This window comes from Microcebus murinus, chromosome 9 (assembly GCF_040939455.1).
Source record: "Microcebus murinus isolate Inina chromosome 9, M.murinus_Inina_mat1.0, whole genome shotgun sequence".
Classification (NCBI taxonomy): domain Eukaryota; kingdom Metazoa; phylum Chordata; class Mammalia; order Primates; family Cheirogaleidae; genus Microcebus; species Microcebus murinus.
In genome coordinates this window covers 78,961,041-78,982,276 of record NC_134112.1, presented here as the reverse complement: position 1 = coordinate 78,982,276, position 21,236 = coordinate 78,961,041, and positions in this window count along the sequence as shown.

Here is a 21,236-nt window from a genome sequence, read left to right as displayed (position 1 = left end):
TCAAAGAAGTTTTCTAAACTGGTATTAAAATAGCATTCCTTTTTAGATTTAAAAATTTAAAGATGTATGAAAACTTTGAACTTGGATTCTAATTCAGTCAACAAATATTTATTGAGTGCCTACTATGCACTAGTGTCTGTTTTGGTCATTAGAGTCATAGTGAAAAAGCAAAAGCGAAAAATCAGTCTGGGAATGAAAGCTCAGTTCCAGGCAGCTGCCCGGGCATTATGTCACCCAGGACAGAAAGGTCAGGGGAACAAAAATGGCAGTTCTCTGCTTTATTTCTGGATCTGTCCATGGAGTTACTTTTTCCTAATATATTAAGTTTCTTTTAGCTTTAATTTTTAAAATGTAAATAAATACAGATAAAAAATACACAAAACAGACATGTAGCTTAATGAAGTGTCATAAGACCTCTTGCATTGAGAAACAGATATATGCCCAGAACCCCTAAAGGGCCTCTGTATACTCCCTCCCAACAGAATCATATCCCTGCTCAGAAAACTAACCACTTTACTTTTACAGTAATCACCTTTTTGTATTTCTTTGTAGTTAAATATTTGCCTAAATACAATTAATATTTGTGGTCAGCTAAATAGTCTAGAGACTAAAACAGAGCCCTGAAAATAGCACAGATAAGTTTCTAAACAAGTTAAGTCATTGATGATGCGTTTTCAAGTGCCCATCCCTAGACACTATATTTAATCTTAACCATTTTCAGTTTTTTAAAAATTGTTTTTTTGTGTTTTGGTAGATTTTGGATTTCTCTTATGGTACTGTTACTCTATGTTTTCTCCTTCGATTCCTTAGTTTTTATTATTATTTATTAATTGAAGAACTAGGTCTATTTGACCTAAAATTATAATAATATTCTTCTGTCCTCTGTACTTCCCTCAATATTTGGCAGCTGAAGCAGAGGTTTGATTAGGCTCAGGCTCAGGCCGTTTGGCAACATTACAAGTTGCATTGTGTTCTTTTATTAGGAGGCACATGTTGTTTGGTTGTCTTTATTTTTGTGATATTAGCAGATGTGAATGTTATGACTGAGCCCATTAATTTGACAGGAATTGTGAAATGGTGATGTTGTCTTGTTGTCACTTATTTTTCATTTATTGGCTGGAATAATTTTATAAATAGAGTATCTTCCTCAATTATTATTTTAGTATCCAACAATATTGGTAAGGCAGGATAAATGTTTTATTCTTTCTTTTTATTTCCTATTTCTCACAATAATAATTTTGTCCTCAATCACCTTCTAAAAGTGACTGATAAGTTGTTTTTTTTTTTTTGCAGCATTATGAACTCATGGATTTAAACACATTTGATGGGTTTAAATCCACTGCTATTTTTATCCTTATTGGAATTAAAACTGTCCCATATTTTGCCAGTGGAAGCCTCACTCATGTGTCTGGCTGTTGGTGCTAGCTGTCAACTCCAGTGATGAGAATGATGGAGCTACATGTCTCTCATCACCCAGTACACTAGCTCAGGCTTCATCACAGTGGTTGCAGGTTCCAAAGAGCAGCCAGAGGTGGGAAGCCTCAATGTACAGATATTTATTTAGTTTCTGTGTAAGTCATTTTTGCTTTTGCCTCATTAGCTAAAACAACTTACATCACCAAGCCCAGGCTCAGGATGCGGGGAAACTACCTGAGAGGAATATGGAAACAAAAATTATTGGGCCATTTTTGCAACCTACCACATGAGCTAATTTTCTGTCTCTAATATGAGACCCTTTTTGCCTAGAATCCTAAAGCATTTTTTTTTTTGTCTTCTAAATTCCAGTAACTTTACTAGATTATGTCTAGATGTTAGTCATTTGGGTCCATATTGTTTGGTATGCAAAGAATGTGTAGGTTGAAATCTTTTTTTTTAAATTTCAGAGAAGTTTTAATTATAATTTTTAGCATTTTTTTAAAAAAAATTTATCTTGCTTTGGTTTTCTTTTTCAGATACTCTTATTATCCACATGTTAGATATTTTTTCTTTTCTTTTTTGTTAATCTATTTTCAATATATGTTGTTCTTTCTCAAATCATTTCTTTCTGTTTATTTCATTATAAGTTATAAGATTTTGTTGCTTTTCATGGTTTACTTCTCTGAAGTTATCTGTTATGTTCATTTGCTCTTATATTCTTTCTAATTTATTCTTCATCTTTGAATTTTTTCCTCTATTTCTTTCATTTTTGTTACCTTATTTCTGAATTTTCTAATAATAATTCATGTGAATCTTTTATACTTTGTATCATTTCTTAATATTTTTAACTCATTTTGAAAAATATTAGGTTACTATTCTAATTTATTTTGTGTCTTCCTTTTATTTTTTCTTGTAATAACTTGGTATGCAATTTGACTTCAAATTACTCATTTTTTTGTGAAAAAGCGTTTTCAAAAGCTGTCAGAGAAAGGTGTTCAGAATAGCTTTCTGAGATTTATTGCCTCGCTGAGATTTTCCCTTCTCAATTTTTATTTGGATCTTCTCTTCCTTCCTCTCTATTGTCCCTTTTCTGCTTAATTTTAATCATATTCCCAGAAATCTACTCCCAGTGTGCAGGCCTGTGTAGGATGGGAGCCCAGGCGGGTCAGTCTTGTGAGTTTGTGGGACCTGGACTGTTGCAGCTTTCACACGCTGTGTGGAGCCCCTTGCATAGCTATTGGACTTTTCTAAACCCTCCTAGTTTAACCTGCTGTTCTTTTTGGCCTGATGTACTACTTTCCAATGCAGTTTTATTGGCTATTATGGTGTTCTCTTGTTATGTCCCTCACTTACACTTGCTTCTTTCTGCTCCGTCCCACACAGACGCTAACACAATGCATGTCTTGTGGTTATTGTTTTTTCTCTTTCCCACTTGTGTTTTGGAGTTCATGGGCAATATCATGTACTTAGTTAACTGTAAATGTTGTAAATTTGTTTGGGGGCTTTGCTATTTGATTACTCTGTTTGTACAAAGGATTTGGGGGAGATTTGCAAACTATATGGCGCTGCTGCCACGCTCTTTCCAGATTCCCTGATTCCCTAATCTTTTTATTTTCCCAACTTCTCCATTCACTCCCTTATCCTAGGCTCAAAGTCATCTAAAACTGCTATTTTCCTTCTCATACATTAATTCTTAAGCCCAACATCACAAGCTTTCCCTTTTAGGTTATATTCTATTGTCTTGATTTTTAAAATAAGCATGAATGTATTGATTACAGGTACATCAATTACAGATTATTTCCTCCCACTAGCCTAAAGCTGTACGTACTAAGGTCCAATGCGAATTACTCTGGATGATTACTGACACTTTACATGTCCCTTTGGCATTTGGGAGTATCATAAAAGAAGATAAAAATTGGTTTGGATAACAGCATCTCAGGAAATTATGGGCATTATATTTACCCAATGGAGAAAATAGGAACTGGGGCATGGCTTTCTCTAACCTGACTTCAAAATATTCATCATGATTAAAGAACACACAGGGAAGAAAAAAAGATCCTCTCCCAATGCAGCATTTTCCAATGTTCTCCCAGTTAAGGACTCATTCCAATACAAACATGCAAATGTGATAAGACAATAGAAGAATTTTATCTGACTAAGGGACGCAAATTGGTTTTCCATAGTGAACTTTGTTCTTTTTCGTTTTCATAGCATTCAGTTTGCACTAAAGGATGTTAATTTTCTACCTGATCCTCCTTGGGGCCAGTGGTAATTATTTGTAATAACAAGTCAGATTTAGGTATATCATCTATAACCACTGAGCAGACGGAAACTAACTGGTTTATACTGGGTGCTTGACTCTAACAAATATTATTTCGATAACCCAATTTATTGAATTACAAACAATTTCTAAAAGAATAACCAGCATGTTTTCTTTGATGCAAGAACTAAGTTACCAAAGTCATGTTTATTCATTTAAACGTAAGTGACACATTTCTATATTCACTGGGAGAAAGTGGTCCATGTTGAATTCAAATTAAGTATAGCAAGCCTCATGTTTATAGATAATTTCTTAATTACAAAAATTGCCAGGAACCAGTCTTTGATCTAAAACCTGTCGGGCTGCATTGAATTACAATGTTATTTGCTTCCTCATCCCAATATGACAAGATTGTGCTGTAACATAATCTTTTAATAATGTGATCTAAAGTGCCTGATCAAACAAAATACAATTTATTTGATGAGCAGATATAAAAATAGTGTTGCAATACTTTTGTCTTGGAAAGAGACTTAAAATGACCAAGAGCTGACCAAGTTGCTTTAGATATACCTGCATTTCAAGTGTTCCAAATCCAAGCAGTTGATGGTAGTGAGAATCAAAGGCCTAGAAACAGTACTAAGTTAGGATTTTTTTTGTAAGGAACAAAATCAAGGCAAAATTATCACATGCTTTTGGACTCCATTTGAAATATACATTGATAAACTATTTTTTAGTCAGTATATGTTCACCTCAATGCAATTATAGCACTTAGGATTTTTCTTGCTAACATTAGTGGTGTGTGTATGTGTGTGTAGGTGTGTGTAACTGATAACTGGTACTTTCCCTCATATCACTGTCATTTTTGCCTCCATAGATAGATATTTATGACCACTCTCTATAGCAGCAAGGATATTGGATTTATTCAGAATGGGTGGAATTGCTGTTATGAAAAAGTTCATTTAACATGACAGAAAGAAGAGCTCATGACTCATTGTAACGTCAAAATTACAAATGTCAAAATACACTGGACAGAAAACAATGTAAAAAGCTTAGGTATAAACTTAGGTAAATATACTTATTTACATTAATACAGCTTATTGTTCCCAGTAATCTGTATTCTCCTCGTGTATACTAAACTTCCTGTGCAACTAATTTACCACATTCTATGGTTTGTTCTACTCTTCTGAGGTGATTGAGACGTTTTCATAGAGTCATTTAATTATCATTGGTGACTATACTCTCTCCTTCATTAAAGAAAAAGCAATGTGTTAAATATATCTATAGTATTATAAGAATGAGGACGCCCATGCAATATGTTTCTAAGAGCCTAACAGTTTATATCTTGGATTAGTGTCCAAACTTACACTGAAGAAAAGCTTATAATGATATTCTCACTTCAAAGAAAGAATTCTCTTGGATGTGAAATATTCAATATGTTTGTTTATCTTGAGTTTTAATGTGTTCTTGTTACTTATGAAATATTCCAGTATGAAAAGAAACATATAAATTATAAATTAAATTAAATTAATTATGGAATTCATTGTTTAAAATTATCTTTTATCCTCTCTAAAATAGTTTATTTAGCATCCTCAAAATTATATACTCCTCCTCCAAGTATTCAGGCACATGTTCACTAAAATACTTTCAATCTCTATTAATTTCTCCCTTTATTACACCACTGCCCTCTCTGAAGATATCAAAGACCTCTTGTCAATCAAAGGGAGTGGCCTATTTTCATTTTATCTTTTCTATTAATTCACACTATTGATAATACTCTTTTGTTCATTCATTTTCTTTTCAACAAATACCTGAGTGCCCTCTCTGTGGCTGACACCATTCTGATTAAATTAGTGATAAAGTGTTGGCCAGAATAAGAAATTCTCTGCTCTCATGATGCTTAAAGTCTGGAAAATAGGAAAAAAATGATTCATAATAAAATGTCAGGTATTGATAAGAGCTCTGAAGGAAAATAAAGCAGATGAGGGGGAGGATACAGATTATATACTATTAATAGTAGGACTTTTTCTGATTCTATAATCTCCTGTGGGACCTGAATTAAGTGAGGGAATGAGCAGTGCAGATAACTGAGGGAAGATATTTTTAGGCAGCAAGACAAAGGCTTAAAATATCACTGTGGATTTACATTTTTGGAAAGCCAGTTACCATGGTGGGAGAGAGTGGTTGAAAATTAGGTTTGGATGATATAGGGCCTTGAGGCCATATATAAGTGTGTTCTTTGCTTTTATGCTATATTCTATGAGAAGATTTTTTTTTTTTTTGCAGGGAGAGACACGGTCATCAAAAGACATGTTTTGGAAAGGTCTTTATGGCTGTTACGTAGAGTCAACTCTGTGTGCGTGTGTTTGTGTTTGTGTGTGTATGTGTGTGTGTGCGTGTGTAGTAAATGTGGCAGGAATAGAAGCTGACAGACAAGGTAAAATATGATGTCAGTAATCCAAGTTAGTTATGATAATGACCTAGGCTAAGGTATGAGCAAAAATATTTGGTAAGAAAATTAGATTTGGGACTATAATTTTAGATACATAGCTAAAGGACTTTAATGGAGTAGAAGATGAATGTGATAAAATAGGCAAGAGTGAAGATTCCAAAGTTTTTGACCTGAGCAACTGGGTTGATGTTGGTAACACCTGCTCATATAGAGTTTGATCCAGAAACAGGATAGCATGTGTATGTATCGTGAGAGAGAATGAAGAGTTTGGATTCACATATGTTAGAGTTTCTTAGACAGATGAGTCAAAATGTTAAATAGCATATTAGATAAAAGCCTTGAGTTATGGAGGAATTTGGGTCTGTAATTGTAAAAATGAAAGTTATCAGTTTATAAATGCTATTTAAAGCTATGGGTTTATCATTCATGTGCAGATGGAGGTGGACACTCTATCCACCTCTAACCACCTCTAAAGGAGGGACAGTCCTTTTACTGAATTGTTTTCCTAAAAGTTCTAATTCACTATTTTAGAAATCCACTATCTTAGTATTAAATGTTGCTTTTATAATGATTTGTCTCAAATTTAAAACCATGTTTCTACTTCATTTTCTTAACAACAGACCTCATTTAACAACTGCATATCTACAAATGGATATCCACTGATATCTCCAATTGAGCAAGCTTAGAATCAAAATTGTCTTCCTGAAATCTGCCTTTGCTCTTATCTCTCTTTCATGTAATAGTTTCACCATTTTTGCTAACATACTGCTTGTGAACTTGACTGCTTTGTCTTTGATATCCCCACATTTATCATTCACTAAACTGTCTGTGCACCATCTCCTACTTTTACATTCTCCTTTCCATATATAGTGCCAGGCCCTCAATCCATGCCCTTCCTTCATGGTCAGTGGTCAAAGTGACCATGCAATGGATTTCTATCTGTGCCCTGTATTGTGTCGTAATCTAGCCTTTCACATTGTTAAGTTATTCTTATCATCCACATGTAGAATCACATCATTTTCATTCTTTTCAATCTTCTTGACTGTCATATGTAAGGAAACTAACTCCTTAGGGTAACTTTCAAGGTGTTTGGTCATTTGCTTTCATTCTGATTTTGAAGGTAAATAATTTTCTGGAAGTTTGAACAGCTGGGAAGTAAAGGAAGGAAACGAATGATACCAGACACTGAATTTGCTTTTTCTAGATTAGAATAAGGTTTTGTTGATGTTGAGTTGAGCATGAGGTAAGAAAGACCAGCTGCCTGTAATTTTTTCTATTGAAAGTATAATTGAATGCATTTCTCCTGAAAACTGATGAGAATCCTAATTATCAAAGTACTAGAGTACAGCAAAAACATGAGCCTCTCCAATTCAAAAAGATCCTAGTTTTCTTGGACAGAGTCATTAGCATGTGAGTGTCATCCTCCACCACACCCTATAGACAAGAGTGACATTCTAAAAAAGAAATAGAACCATTGTTGAGGTATTCTGTGTTTTTAACTTAACATAACAATTATGATAATAATAAGAAAAATGAACTTAATCTAAATTTGTTGTGTTAGTTTTTCTTCCTTTCTGAGGAGTTGCACCCATCCTGCTTCATCTCAGTATATGGTCTCTGTATCATATTCTTCAACACACTGTCATTCATCCATGCTATTGTCTCCACTTTCAATGTCTTTCTGTCTTTATCTCAAACTGACATTTCACTCAAATTTCAAGGTCCTTTAAAATGAAGGATCTAGTAAAAAGCCTTCTCTCTGCAGTACTTTGTTTTGTCTTAATTTCTGCATTTATTTAATTTTTTCCTTGCCAGAGGTTAACTGAGTATGTGTCTAGGACTAAGCACACCTTCATTTCTCTATACTCACAGTGGACACTCCTATATCACAGGGCTGTGTTACTCCAGGCAGTTGATTAGTTATATTTGCAAGGGTGGGACTCAATGGACCAGCATGCATGGGAGTATCATTCATTGTAACAGTATGCTTCTACAGAGGTATATCAAAGAGACTGTGAGAATGGACTTCAGGGGATTTTAGAACCTAATAGGGTAGAGAGGACATTTTTAAAAAAGCATTTTCAATTGTACAATTCAGTAACTTTTATTATATTCACAATTTGGGGCAATAACCACCACTATCAAATTCCAGAACCCTTTCAACATCTCCCCTAAAAGCCCCTAAATCTTCTAATCAATTCATCATCCTATTTCCTGGCAAGAACTAATCTACTTTCTGTCTCTATAGATATGTCTGTTCTGGACATTTCACATAAATGGAATCCTATAATATGTGGCCTTTTATGTCTAGTTTTTTTTTTATGTAGCATAATTTTTCAAAGTTAATTAATGCCATAAAATATATATCAATATTTCCTTTATTCCTTTTGTGAATACATAATATTCAACTGTATGGATAGACCTCAATTTGTTAATCCATTTAACAAAATTTTGGTATTGTATTTAAAAAATAGTCCTCTAATATAAAGTCTACTATGTGTTTCCTTCTAAATGCTTTGTAGTTTTAGCTTTTATATATAAGTCTTTAATTCATTTTAGTTACTTTTTATATGTGGTGTAAGATATAGATCCATATTGTTTATTTTAAATATGGATATCCAGTTGTTCTAGGACTATTTGTTAAAGAGACTATTCCTTCTTCATTAAATACTCTTATCACCTTTGTCTAAAATCAATACAACATAGATATATGATTTATTTCTGGTATCTAAATTTTATTTCATTGTTCTATACATCTGGGTTTATGTCAATAATTCACTGTTATGATTACTATGGCCTTATATTAATTTTGAAATTAGAAAATGTGAGTCCTCCAACTTTGCTCTTCTATTTCAAGATAATTTTTGCTATTTTGGAGGCCTTGAATTTCTGTATTGCTTTTAGAAGCTTGTCCCTTATCCCCTTCTTCAGAAAAGACAAGATGGAATGTTGATAGGAATTGCATTGAATCTGTAGATCAACTTGCCACCTTACCAATAGTAAGCCTTCTAATTCATGAACATGGAATGTCTTTTCATTTATTTAGTTATTTCATTACTTTCAACAATATTTTATAGTTTTCAGTTTATAAGTCTTATACTTCCTTGATTAAATTACCCTTAAATATTTTACCCTCTTTGATGATATTATAAATATTTTTTTTTCTTAATTTCACTCTTGGGTTGTTCATTTCCAAACTATGAAAATACAACTGATTTTTTTGTATTGATCTTATTTTTTACAACTTTTATAACTTGTTCATTAACTATAAATTTATTTTTGTGAATTCTTTAGAATTTTATTTATATAAGATCATGCCATCTATAAATAGAGTAGTTACTTCTCTATTTCATTTTGATTACCTTTCTTTCATTTTCTCGTTTAAGAGTCCTGGCCAGAATTTCCAGTACAATATTGACTAAAAGGGGTGAGCACAGACATTTTTGTTATTTCTCATCAAGGGGAACACTTTAGTCTCATCATAAAGTTTGACGTTAGCTGTAGCTTTTTCACAGCTGCCCTTCATCACATTGCGGAAGTTTCTTTCTACTCCTAGTTTGTTGAATCTTCTTAGCATTTTGTCAAAATTTTTTTCTGTGTCCATTGAGATAATTATGTGTGTTTTCCCCTTTATACTATTAATAGAGTTCATTACATTGATTGATTTTCATATATTGAACCACCGTTGCATTCTTGGGATAAATCCTGCTTGTTCATGGTGAATGACGCTTTTAATATTCTGCTGAATTTAGTTTTATAGTATGTTCTTGAAAGTGTTGCTTACTCTTTTATTTTTTGGAAGAATTTGAAAAGGATTAAAAAGGATTACTCATCTTTAAATTTCTGGTGAATTATTCAGTGAAGCCATCTAAACCTCTCCTTTTTTTGGGAGAGCCTCCTTGTCTGAGAGGCTTTTTGATCACCAAATCAATAACTATTTGTTACAAGTCTATTCAGATTTTCTCTTTTTCTTGAGTCAATTTCAGCAGTCTGTATGTTTCAGAAATTTATCTTTTTTATCTAAGTTATCTAATTTATCATTCAGCTGCTCATAATATTCTTTTATTATCCTTTAATTTCATTGTGGTTGATGGTAATGTCCCACCTTTCATTCCTTACTTTAGTAATTTTAGTCTTTTTTTTTTTTGAGAGGTTAAGCTAAAAGATAGCCTATTTTTTTCATCTTTTCAAACATCAACTCTTTTTTTTCTTTAATTTTCTCTATTGTTATTATTTTTTAAAATCACATTTATCATTATTGGAGATAAAGTCTGTATTATTTTCATCTCTCTTTTTGCTTTGGGTTATGTCTGCTCTTTTTTTTCCCTGGTTTCTAAAGGTGAAAAGTTATTAATTTCAGATATGTATTTTTAAATGAGCTTATTACATCTATAAATTTCCTACTGGTGATTCTTTTGCTGCAATTTATAAGTTTTGATATGTCTATTTGTGTTTTTATTCATCTCAAAGTATTTTTAAATTTTCCTTGTGATGTCTTCTTTAAGTCATTGGTTTAAGAATGTGTTGTCTAATTTGCACATAGCTGTAAATTTTCCACATTTCATCCTGCTATTGGTTTCTGATTTCATTCCATTGCTGTTGGAGACCATATTTCATATGATTTAAATCTTTTTGAATTTATTAAACTATGTGGCCTAACATATGATCTCTTCTAGAGAAGATTCCATGTACACTTGAGAATATTGAGAATATTGCATATTCTGCTGCTGTCATGGAGAGTGTTTTATAAATTTCTGCTAGGTTTTGGTTCACATCTTCTATTTCCTTTCTGTTCTTAGGTCTAGTTGTTCTATCCATTATTGAAAGTGAACATAGAATTCTCAGTTGACAATTTTTGTTCTATCAGTACTTTGAATATGCCATCAGTTTGCCCTCAGACCTACATAGTTTCTAATGAGAAAGTGACTATTAATCTTATGAGGGTACTTTATACACCATGAGCTTCTCTCTCCTTGCTTCCATGACTCTTTGGCACTTGGCAATTTCATTACAATGTGTGTTTTTATCTCTTTGGGTTTATTCTACTTGAAATTTACTGAGTTTTGTGGATATGTAAGTTAATGATTTTCATCAAATTTGGGAAGTATTTGCCCATTATCTTTTCAGATATTATTTCTGACCCTTTCTCTTTTCTCCTTTGGGATTCCCATTATGTATCTGTTGGCATGCTTGATAGAGTCCCACAGGTCTCTTAGGTTCTGTTCATTTTCTTACTTTCTGTTTCTCACACTGGATAATATCAATTGACCAATCCTCATGGTTTCTTTCTTCTGCCTGTTAAATTTTAAGTTGAGGACTTCTACTGAATGATTATTTCTTGTTATTGTGATTTCAACTTCAGAATTGAAATTTGGCTGCATTTTATAATTTATATCCCTTTATTAATATTCTCTTTATTTGTGAGACATCATCATAATGATTTCCTTTAACTCTTTAGATGTCATTTGTTTTGGCCCTTTGAACAAATTTAAAATAGCCAATGTAAAGTTTACTACTCCACCTTAGCCATCACTTCCTGCTTGTGCAGAACCTCAAGATGAACCAGAGTGAGTGTTTAGTGCCATCCTGTATGCACAGCTCTATGCTTGCACATACATTGCTTTCTAAGTTCCTAGGAATGTGTCAAAGCTTTTCAAAGTTCTTATTCCAAAACCATTTCATTTCCCAAAAATTCCTGCCAAGTGGTTTTGTCAGTTTATTGTTTGTTCCAACTGTTATATATTGCCTCAGATATAGCCAACTAAAATATTTGTCTGTAAATGTATGCAAAAAATGCTGCCAAGGTAGTGGCTTTAGTGCTGGGTGAATTCCAAGCTAGATAAGATAAAACAAGCCTTTTGAGTGTGCCTTCCAAAGAGCCACCAGAAAAGTCAAAACAAATTATTTCAATTCTTTGCAAATAAGATCTCTTTTGCTCTGTACTGGGAATACAGGCTGTTATTTCCAAGCCTGCCACTGTGCTGGTATTGGGGGAATACAGCCAGGGTAAGTTAAAATGCTGCAAAACTTGCTGTTCTTACTGAGATTCAGCTGTTTTTCCTGAATGAATGTTCCTGTGTTGCTGCAAGCTTTTGGTTGGTTTCCAAAGTTCTAAACGTGTTCTTTATGACAGTATTTGTCAGTGTTTAAGATGCTTTTATGAAGGGATAGACATCTGGAGTTTCTTACTCTGCCATTTTCTTAATGTCACTCTTGATAGTTTTTGACTGAAAGTCTTTTGGTGCTCTACTCTGCCCTGGGTCAGATCTATAACATGGCAAGCCAGGGTCTCTTTAGTGAGATCCTGTTTAAATACATGTGCCAAATACTAACAATCCTTAGCTTTGCCTTCCATAGTCTTTGAAAATCCTATAAGGATAAGAAAAGAATTGAGAGCATAGAAACCAAGGTTTAAAGATCTTCTGAAGAAAAATTGACTGTAGATTTTTGAACATAATACCACAAATGAAATGTTAGGTTTTATCTAATCCTATATTTCTCACATTTTAAAGTATATTATCGATCACCTGGGGATCTTCTTAAAATGCAGATTCTGATTCATTAATTTTAGTGTGTGACTGAAATTCTGCATTTTGACAAGGTCCCAGGTGATACTAATATTAATGATTTGGGAACCTATTCTTTTCCTCTGCCTCTAGGAGAGAATACCTTTAATCTTTTTAAGAATATTCATAGTTTGGCTAGCCTATTCTCTGCAAAGAATCATTTAAAAGAATACAATGTAGTACAGAAAAAAAATTAGAACTACTTTGATATTAACTTTTATCTAATAATGAGAAATAAATTAAATTTTATTAATATTTAATATACAGGTTTTCACTAGGATTCTCACTTAATCTATATATCACATTATCACAGATCACTTAATTTTATTTGATGGAAGGGTGTGATGGTCCCTATGTGAAGAGGTTGACAAGCTCAGCTTACAGGGCCCTGTATACTACTTTATAAAAGTTCACTGGACTTAAACATGACGGTAATTATTTAGAAGGCTTTTTTGAGATCTTAGCATTGACACAGAATAATCAGATATCATTGGAGAAACACTCATTTTTTTTCCTTCTACAGTAAAACTTGCTGAAATAATGCATGAAAAACAATATGATCATATCCTAAAGTTCATTTTTCCTTCAGCAAATACTGTTATCAGGAAAAGATACACAGAAAGTATTGATGAAGATTTGAAAAAACAACTAATAGATCAAATTACTTAGTATGTGAGTTTGCTATATAGTTGAATTCAAGTGCATATTTCTAACAATTCTTACCTCAGGAAATTTGGAGATAGTGAAATACAAAAGCTAGTTATCAGTAGATGATTCTTTTAGTTAAAAAAAGCTTTCAGAAAAAAATATGTAAATGTAACCACAGTAGATTGGTTGCATTGACTGCACTTTTCATCCTACATGAAATCCACTTATTGCATGATTTTTAGGCAAGCTATCATAAAAAGGAAAACAAAACCGATAGTGTCCAAAATGCTTTATTATGTCAACATAACTATTTTTAAAAATGAAAATCTTTAAAAATAATGATACTTAAAATGCCTTATTTTGAGAAGGGGTGTGACCTTGAAGATCACATGTATTATTTAAAAATGTATTGGCTACTGTGAGATGAAATATTAATACATTAGAGTTGAACTTAAGCATGAGCTACACACTTTTCATGTTACAATTTTTTTTTGAATATATGGAAATTGGTTTCAGGCAAATATTAAAAAAAAAAATCTGACCCTTCAAAGTATAATAGCATTTTAATAGTGAATGAGGAAGTTAGTGAGTTTTTGAAAGAAGCTTGTGCTATGGAGTGAGAATTTTTGGTGTGTTTCTTAGATATATTTCCAGTGAGTGATTTTGTTACTGAAAAGTATGTCACCTATATTAAAAAAAACTCACATTTTCAAATTCATAAACAAAATTTCCTAACATATTTAAAGATCTTCTATATGAATGAATGTTCCCATGGTTGTTCAATCTACTTGTTAAAAATAATAAAAGGCAGAATTTTTGATTAGTTTAAAGAAGTAATTGGCATTAGGAAATATGGAATTTCACAAATTGATTTCAATAAAAACATTGAGAGAATTTTTGGATGTCATTGAAATATAAATATCATGATCTGGTAAGCACAGTTGACAATATTTCTTCAGTTTGGAGATAATCTCGTTACGAGGTATCTTTTTCACCTATGATAGCTGTTAAAACCAATTATTTAAATAAACTGAACTTAAAATCAAACTTCTAATTTCTATACAAAGTGTTTTACTAGATTTTCAAAATTAGCAGAGCATTTTCGATCAGTGTCTGTGAGGGAAAAATCTCTTTAATATCATTAATAAACAAAATACATGTTAAAATGTTAATCTTTTCCCTCTGTGATTTCTATTTTGTATATATTTTATAATAATTAAATCATTAATGCAATACCATATGGCTTATAAATACCTTTTAGTGTATATATGCAAAACTATGAACTATTAATAACCATTGATAGAACATTTTTGTTTTAGGTATTAATACTATATATCAGCAACTAAAACAGTGGGTCCTCTTTTTGATTTGATACACATTCTTTCTTTCTTTCTTTTTTCCTTCCTTCCTTCCTTCCTTTATTCTTTTTTTCTTTCCTTTATTTTCTTTCTTTCTTTCTTTTTATTTACTATTTTTAAAAGATGAGGTCTCACTATATTGCCTAGGCTGGGCTTGAACTCCTGGGCTCAAGGGATCCTCCTGCCTCAGCCTCCCAAGTAGCTGGGACCACAGGCATGTGCCACAATGCCCACTTCTTAATACACATTAAAGATGTTATGAGGAATATTTTTAATCTTACCTTTATTTTAAATTATCTATTTCTAGAAGAATGTGAAACATTAATTTGAATCAGACCACATTTGTTTTTGATACTTCTTAAAACTTTATTTTCGTTAAGATATTGAAAATTTTCTTTTATTCTCCTCAAATTAGTCCCTCTTTTTCATTTTAAGATAATCCAGAGTTTTTCCCTCTGAAAATGGAGTTGAATTATAAATGATGCTGGAAATAGAGATAGTCTAGGATGGATTTTATGTATAAGTGAAAGAGACTTTTATGTGCCACAGTTAAGGAGACAAAGCTGAGACACATTTTATTTTTTTGCTAAAGTAATTGAGTTTGAATGGTGATTTCCTTTCAAAATGTAACTTTACTTGAATTTAAAATGTCAGTGGCAAATTATTCCATAAAATACTTGTTGGTGTCAAAGTGAAGTCAGTTATCATATGCATGAACTTCAACAAAGGCTACTGTGAACACTTCTTACATCTATATTAAGATTAATATAGTTTAATCTACACTAATTATTGTGGTAGTTGTAGTAGTGGTAGTAATGGTAATAGAAGCAATAGCAGCAGTAGTAGAAGTGTTGGTGATTGCGGTTGTAATAAATAATAATAGCAGCTATTTGGGCATAATTCTAAACACTTCACATATAATTATTCATTTAATCCTCATACCCCCCTGAGGTTGGCACTATAATGGCTCTTGTTAAATTGATGAGCTCAGAAATTTAAACAACTGGCCTCCAACATCACATGTAGTAAGTGAAACACATGTGTTTAAAGGAAGAAATTAGGGCCTGAGTCCATGCTGTTAACCACAGCACTATAGTCAGTAGTTCAGTCAGGAAAAAGCATCTATGACTCAGGATCACATAAAGGAAAGGACTCACAAGACTCTATAGCAGGGGTCCTCAAACGTTTTAAACAGGGGGACAATTTGCTGTCCCTCAGACTGTTGGAGGGCCGGAGTATAATTTAAAAAATCTATGAACAATTCCTATGCACATATCGTATTTTGAAGTAAAAAAACAAACGGGCAAAAACACCTGCATATGCCCCGTGGGCCGAGTTTGAGGATGCCTGCTCTATAGAGTAGCTTCATGTAGGGCTTTAGTAAAATGAAAGGATAGGAAAGGAAAGTATTTCCAACCAAAGGTGGTATTACAACTGGTTAACCTTATGGAAAACAATGACTCTGGGCACAATTTCATACTATCTAACAAAGCACAACAGGAGAATAAAAGCAGAGACAACCCTAGAGAGATCTGAAAATGTACAGTTTTGGTTCTTCATGTATTTTTCTTCTTTGGATTCTGAACCACCAGGATATGCATGAGGTATCTCAGTTCCATGGGAGTCCAGCCGTAAATTTACTGTGCAGTCTTGTATACTTCATTTGCCAAGTAGCCAAAGCCAGATGGTGTAACTGATTAAACCATCAATGCATACGTTTGTAAACTACATAAACAAGCTAGTATGGACTGTCTCAAGAGATATTTCAAGCTTTAAATAGTGGATTATAATTCACTTGCCAGTGCATCTCATCTTTATCTTGACAAGGGTCAGTACCAGACTATTATCCATCCCAGATATAAACATGGAAATGTCCTAATACAGCTATAAGGTATTCCTGTCCTTACATAGGCACAATAATCCGATCTGTTTTCTGATGATCAAGAGTTTTAAACTTTAATCAAGTTCATTGTATTCATTTTTTCTTTTTGTGGTTAGTACTTTTTATTTTTCTCTAAAAATCCTAGTGCTATTCCAATGTTATGAAAATATTCTCTGATATTTTCTTTTTTTCTGGAAAGTTACAATTTAGCATTTATAATTTAATCTATCTATATAGAATTTAAATTTGGGGATGGTACAAAATACAGGCCAGGGGCCACACTGTCCATATAATTAACCAGTTACAGCATTTTTTTGTTGAAAAGATTTCATTTTCCCATTTAATTGACTGGGCTCCTTTGATAAAAATCAGTTGACAATATAAGAGTGGGTCTATGTCTGGACTTTTCATCTTATTATTTATTTATCTTTACATCAATACCACACTATCTTGACCCATAGATTAGGTCCTGACATGAGCTGTTATAAGTCCTCAAACTTTTCTCTTCTTGAAGATAGTTTTGGCTATTCTAGACCCTTTGTATTTCCATATAAAGTTTAGAATCCAGTTGTCAATTGACCCCTTGCCAAAAATAGCCTGTTGGGATTGCAATGAAAATACAGAACTATTTTTGAAGAATGGATACCTTAATAATATTCAATCTATCCATCTATGAACAAGTTGGACTATGAAAAAGTTGGATCACCATTTATGTAGGCTTTTGGTTTTGTTTTTTATGTTTCTTTTAACAACATTTTGTGTTTTTTAGGGTAGAGGACTTGCATATTTCTCATTAAATTTCTTCATATTAATTTTATTTTAATAGCATTGCAAAGGACATATTTATACTTTCATTTTCTAATTACATATAAGTAATTTATAAATATTCAATTACTCATAGAAGCAAAGAATAGAATGGTTGGGTGGTTACCAGAGGCTAGGAGAAGATGTATATGTGGAGTTGTTGTTCAACTGGAATAAAGTTTCGACTGTACAAAATGAAGTAGTTACAGAGATCCAGTGCATAGCATAGTGTCTCTAGTCAACAATACTTTATTCTGCACTTAAAATTTTGTTAAGAGAGTAGATCTTATGCTAAGTGTTCTTACCATAAAAACAAAGCAAAACAAACAAAACAAAAGGGATACAAAGAAACTTTTGGATATAATGAGCATGACTGTTATCCCAATTGTGGTGATGGTTTCATGAATGTTTCACAGGTACATCTCATCCAATTGTATGCATTAAATATGTGTAGTACATTTACCTCAATAAAGCTGTCAGAAAAGAAGAAATATAGATACAATTGAATTCTGCATTGTATGTTGACCTATGTTCCACAAACTTGTTAAATCACTTATAATTTCGAGTAGTTTATTGGTAGAATTCTTAGGGTTTTCTACCTACACAATCTTACTGTCTGTGAATAAAGACATTTTATATATTTTCCATCTGTATGCTGTATATATATAAATGAACATTGATCTGACATCATCTCTTTTAAAATATAAGTATTAGGATGAGATCATAAAAAAATTCAAAGCCAGTTACTTTTCCTGAACATGATGGTTATGCAGAAAATTCCTTACACAGGGATCCTGGAAGAGCTTCAGGTGGAGTTGAAATCTGACATAAGCATGTGGTCCAGTTTGGATAAAATAAACCAAAGATGTTTTATGGATATTTGGCTTATATAAGCTTTATTTCTATTCTATAGGAGCTATTGAAGGAGATATTTCTGTTTTGGATGGTATGTTACAATGCTACCATGATAAGATATAGCTTGATTAGAATGTCCAAGGGGAAGATATTGCTAAAAGGATGATGGAGAAACAGAAATACTAATAACACTCTGAACTTGTTTGTTTAAGTCTAGTATAATTGAAATTAAGAGAGTGTGTGTATGGGTATATGTCTATCTGTGTGATGATTTGAGATAAAATAAGGCTAGACAGTGAGATTTGAGCTAAAAAAACATAAATAATTTGAATTTACTTAATGTTTTTGTCTTTATTCTCTAAGCATTATAAAGACATCTATGATTTTTTATAGGTGGAACAAATATTTTTTATGACAAATGTCAAATTATATACCTCTGCAGTTGGAGATAAAGGAGACCTAGATTTTGAATTGCTAACGTCCTGAAAATTTTAATATGTGATATAGTCTTCCTATAATCACAATGCAAGGTGTAATTAATTGAACACTGCCAAAGTTAATTGCAATCTGAATGGTCCAGGTTGCCATACTTCATGTCAAACTTAATTTGATTCTTTTTAAAAGGTAAGTTGGTTTTTAATTGGTTTGAAGTCTTCCCCAAAGCATGCTTTTCTATCTGAAATCTTTTCACTGTGAAGAGGAATAAAGTGATGTGCTTGACACAGCAGATGAAACACGTCGCCATTGTACCTGACAGTGAAGAAATTTAAACTGGCAAGAGCTTCTTAAAAGAGTCATAGAAAAAGTGGATTTGGGATAGGAGTATAACCAGTAGACACTGATGTGACCCTGGTCACATTAGGGGAAGTTTTCCTTTTTATCTCATCTTCTTTCTCATATGCCAATCTAAGGAACTAGGATTTTCCCTCTTATTCATAGCTTATTAGAAAGCTTTGGTAACCAAACTACTAAAAGCAGATGCAATGAACTGAAAATATGCACAGAGTTATATAAACCATTATTTTAGCTTTACTTTCTATATTTAAAGATGAATCTGATTCCCTCTGCCTCCAGGAATAATAAAAAAAAAATAGATACGGGGTGACGTATCACATTATTTTAACTTTATTTCCTATATTTAAAGAATAAATTTATTCTATCCCTTGCCCAATGAGAATAAAATTTGTTTCTCCCCACTCAACTCTATAACTGTAATTAACTCTGTCACCAACTCAGTTGGTCATGTTGCAAGAGTTACTTCATTATCTAATTACTCAGCAAGTTCTGTTGCTTGTATATGCAAATATATTAAAATGTACTTATATCTATCTCTGCCACTTCCTTAGTCCATATAGTCATTATTTCTTAACTAATGCACTAAAAAAGTAGTTCTTCTCACTAAATATTTTGAGCTTTCTGCTTCCTGAGATATGCCATGAATGTATTTCCCTACTCCATTTGAAGTTAGGCATGGTCATGTGACCTCCTTTGGCCAGTAAAATGTGAGTGGAAATGATGTGTATTATTTCCCGGTGAAAGCTCTAAAAGTCAGTATATGATTTGCCATCTTTATCTTTTTATGTCTTCACAATTAAAGAAGCTCAGAGGTGGAGCTTCCTTCTATCTTTCTCAGGGAGAATGACATGGAGCAGAGCTCTCCACTTGACCCTCAATAGCCGTGTGATTCGTCCAGTGAAATATGAGAAGAAATGATATAAATCCCTTCCAGGCTGAGACCAGTGAGCTTCCTCTTTCCCTCTCTGCTTTCTCTTCAAGGAATGACAATAACACTATATACTGAGAAGTTATCACTACCATATTATAATAATTTGGATCTCTGAGTCACTATACATTAAAGCATGTGGCCTAACTGGCCATGGACTTTATATGAGTAAGAGATAAACCACTTAATAAAATGTTCAACTCACCAGATATAAAAACTGTAAACTTGAATACATCTAATAAAATTAAAATATATAAAGCTAATATTGATGAAACTATAAAGATAAATTGCTAAATTAATTATAATAGTCATGCCAAGAATCACCTTAAAAACTACAGCACACATTACTGAAGAAATTGAACATTTGGAAAGGACAACTAGTAAGCTTGATTTACTGATATTCTACACCAAAAATCTGTTTACTTTTTAAATATTTCTCATTTAATCAGGGAACAATCAAAGTTGCCCTCTGTCACCACACCTACTTCATAGTTTACTAAAGACATTAGCCAACAATAGTAACATACATTCAACAAACAAACAAAAGAAGATATACAGTTAGTCAAGGAAAAAACAAGACTGTCAAAACTTTTATTATCATATGTGGTTGACTTATTTTCATAGAAGACAAAATATTAGTTACAGAACATTATTCAAATTAATATGTATGGCAGAGTGGTTAGATGTCAGATCAAAATACAAAAATAAATTGTGTTTATATTTATTACCAAAAGTGATCATCCTTGCACTCTCATCTAAATCTTGGACTTGCTACCTAGTATCTATTGATGAAAACTGACATACCTTATAATTCTACATTAGGTTATCCATTGTTTCTCTGACTCTTACATCAAGACATATATTTAAACAAATAATAGTATTTGTTTAGCAACCTATGGTAAATGAGCAAGGCTGTTTTTGGCCAGAGGGAGCCAGCTCAGAATCATCTGTTCCATATGCTCTTCCATAATGATAAACCAATCTGAAGCTCACAAAGGGCTTTCATAAACAATTTGTAGACGTTTGATCTAGCAAGTAGAAATATGCAATTATCCCCAAGGAAGCTATTTTTTTAAATAGACCTGATTAAAATAGTGATTCTGCATATGTGTAACAGTAATTTGATATACTCTCTGGTAACACAGCCTACTTAAAATGGGTTGAAAAAGCTTACAGCTTATTCCTATTGTAATACTGAATTGACTCATAAAAGCATTCATTTCCACTTTTTCCCAAATATCTTTCTTTTTGCCATGTATATGAGAAACAATGTTC